The sequence below is a fragment of the Pistacia vera genome, unplaced genomic scaffold (assembly GCF_008641045.1).
Source record: "Pistacia vera cultivar Batoury unplaced genomic scaffold, PisVer_v2 Contig503, whole genome shotgun sequence".
NCBI lineage: Eukaryota > Viridiplantae > Streptophyta > Magnoliopsida > Sapindales > Anacardiaceae > Pistacia > Pistacia vera.
Window position 1 is genome coordinate 1,849,099 of NW_022196339.1, and position 2,892 is coordinate 1,851,990.

The 2,892-nt window shown below is 38.2% G+C and overlaps 1 pseudogene; it reads left to right on the forward strand.

Annotated features, from left to right (window-relative positions):
• The first annotated feature begins 617 nt into the window (after nt 1–617).
• LOC116105707 lies at nt 618–2,340 on the forward strand (annotated as a pseudogene).
• The last annotated feature ends 552 nt before the right edge of the window (nt 2,341–2,892 follow it).

Sequence of the window (2,892 nt, forward strand, 5' to 3'; positions counted from 1 at the left end):
CACAACAACCACGGTCATCCACTTCATTAAACCCCACGCGCTCACAGCGGTACATCAATCAAATTCACGCGCTCCACCCTAGACTGTAGACACATGGCCGGAAGGCCCCATGAAACGGAAATATTTTTCTGTCTGCTCACGTGCGCTACAAGCGCACCCAAATCAGTTTTGTTTTGATTCTGTTTTACGTGCAGCCGCATGAGCACTTTTAAACATAATTATTATTATGCGATTTGGTTTTATTCTCTGCACTCTTTTTCTCAATTTTCATTTTTATTCATTAATTCATATTTATCGTTTTGTAGGAGGCAGCAAAATCATGTTATTTAAACGACGCCGCAAAATGATGCATTTGGGCAGACAAGCACTTTATCTATATCATAATATTATATTTATATCATTCTTTTACATTATTTTTATTATATTATATACTATTTTTATTATATTATAATATAATATATATCATAATTACATAAATTTTATTATAATTAAAAATTTATATAACTGTAACATATATCATATTATAATATAATAAATATAATATAAAAGAGTGAGAAATATAATATTACAATATCTACTGACACAAAACAATCAAATCACATTTATCTACCGGACTAGCACTCTAACAGTAACCTTGAAGAAGAGCTGAAGACGAATATGGCTTCACTGAACGAAAAGGAAGCCGGTCATGAACTTTCATCATCACCTGTTGGGATTATTGCAAACAAGAACGTCTCATCGGAACCTTCCAAGAACGGCCACTGCTTGACTGAGCTTAAGAGTAGCGGGATGCTCAACTGGGGTAATAGGAAGAAAGTTCCGTTCCTCAGAAATGATGAGACGGAGAAACCAGACGGTGAAGAAGAAGATGTGAAGTTAGATCGGTCACCTGAGGAGATGAAGGAGAATCGGAAGAGAAAGAGCGCGACGCACGTGTTTATTACTAGCTGTGAGAAGAAGAGGAAGAAGAAGAAGAAGAAGAAAGGGCCAATCAACTTAAGTTCTAGATGGTCGAAAGAGAGGTATCAAATAGCTGAAGTGAACATGTTTAAGATAATGAAGGAGAAAGAAGCGGTTTTTGGGAAGCCGATATTGAGGCCGGCGTTGAGAATGGAGGCGAGGAAACTGATCGGTGATACCGGTCTGTTGGATCATTTGTTGAAACACATGGTGGGGAAGGTGGCGCCAGGGGGACAGGAGAGGTTTCAAAGGAGGCATAACGCCGACGGAGCCATGGAGTACTGGTTGGAGAGGGCTGATTTGGTTAATATTCGCAAAGAGGCCGGAGTTGAGGATCCTTATTGGATTCCACTGCCTGGTTGGAGCCTTGGTGATAACCCGATTCAGGATCCTATATGTGCCACGGAGTTCAAGCTGCTCAAGGAAGCCATGGCCAAAATGGAAAGGTTACTACGTGCCTGAGGCTTGTTAATTTCCTTATAACAAATTGATGTTGAATAATACTGATATATATCTGTGTTTGTTTGGAAATCTACAGGAACATGCAGGGACTCTTGTTAAAGAAGCAAGAGGATGATGTGGCTGTTGTGAACACTCCAAGTTCTTGTAATACGAGTCAGAACTTTGATCATGACAACTTCTTGCTTCCATTGAAGGTAAATGATTAACTAGTGAACAGGGGACTTGATCCCCAGAGTGTTGTTAATCTAACTCTTTCGGTATTTGTTGGATTGTTTTGGAAGGAGATGTATACAGATTTGGTGAATAAGAAAGCTAAGATTGAAGGACAAATAATGGAAGTTTCACGTTCTCTTTGTGGAATTGAGGTATTCAATTATTAAACCTTCAATTACTGAGTTTCCTTTTATTTCTAGTATGTTTATCTGCTTTTGAATCTTTGTCCGATAATTTTAAACATGTGGTGATTACTGATTAATGCTGCACTAATGAATACGACATCATTAGTAAACATTTGTTAGTATTAATTAGTCAATATTTTAGCGATGATCGGTTATTTACGGTGCCTTTGTTTAAAGATTTAACTAATTTCATACATTGACTTAAATTAATGGTAATCATGCAGGTTTTAATGGATAAGCTAAAATCATCCATGGAGGAAACAAACAAAACAAAATCAACCCCAGCATCGTTACTACAAATGGGGTCAACAATATCACCTGCGGTTACAACAAAAATAATAATACCAGAAGACAAAGCCGCTAAAATAAAAAGGCTGAAGAGCGGCTTCAGGATATGCAAGGCCCAGGGGAGTTTTATGTGGCCAGACATGACAATATCGGTTAAGGATGTAGTCCCTCTTGACGATCTCATTATGGTCCCAACACCTCCCTCAGTTCCTCTTCCTCCACGTTACCACCACACCTCCTCTCTCCCGACTTTTCCCAAATGGGAAACCATTCAGTATCCCTAGTCAAGCCACGGCCTGAGAGGCACCCCATTGCTGTGGTTCCCAACAACCAAAATGAGACGACTACCATTGCTGTTTCATTTGTATGTATAAATCAATTTCATTTTTATCATCAGTCTTTTTGCTATGTATTGAAGATGATAAATATTAAAGTTGGCATGCTTTTTGTTACAGTTGCAACCTGAAAAGCAAGAGGATGCTATGAGGCAAACCGTGGGAGGTGAAAGAAAGGAAATATTAATGGATTGTGAGCAGGAGAGAAGGGGATGCTCCTCAACTTCATCATCATCTTCTTGGCTGGCTCTAGCCACCTTTGCATAAACGGGGTTGAACATTTATTATTATCATCGTCATCATGACCACCCAATTTATATTTATATTTGTTGTTTTAACAAGGAAAGAATGATAATTTGGCTGTTATATTATATTTAGAGGTAACATGCATGCAAGATGGTTTTTCAATTTAAGAACTTTGATCTTACTCTTGAAAAAGTTGAAAGCAT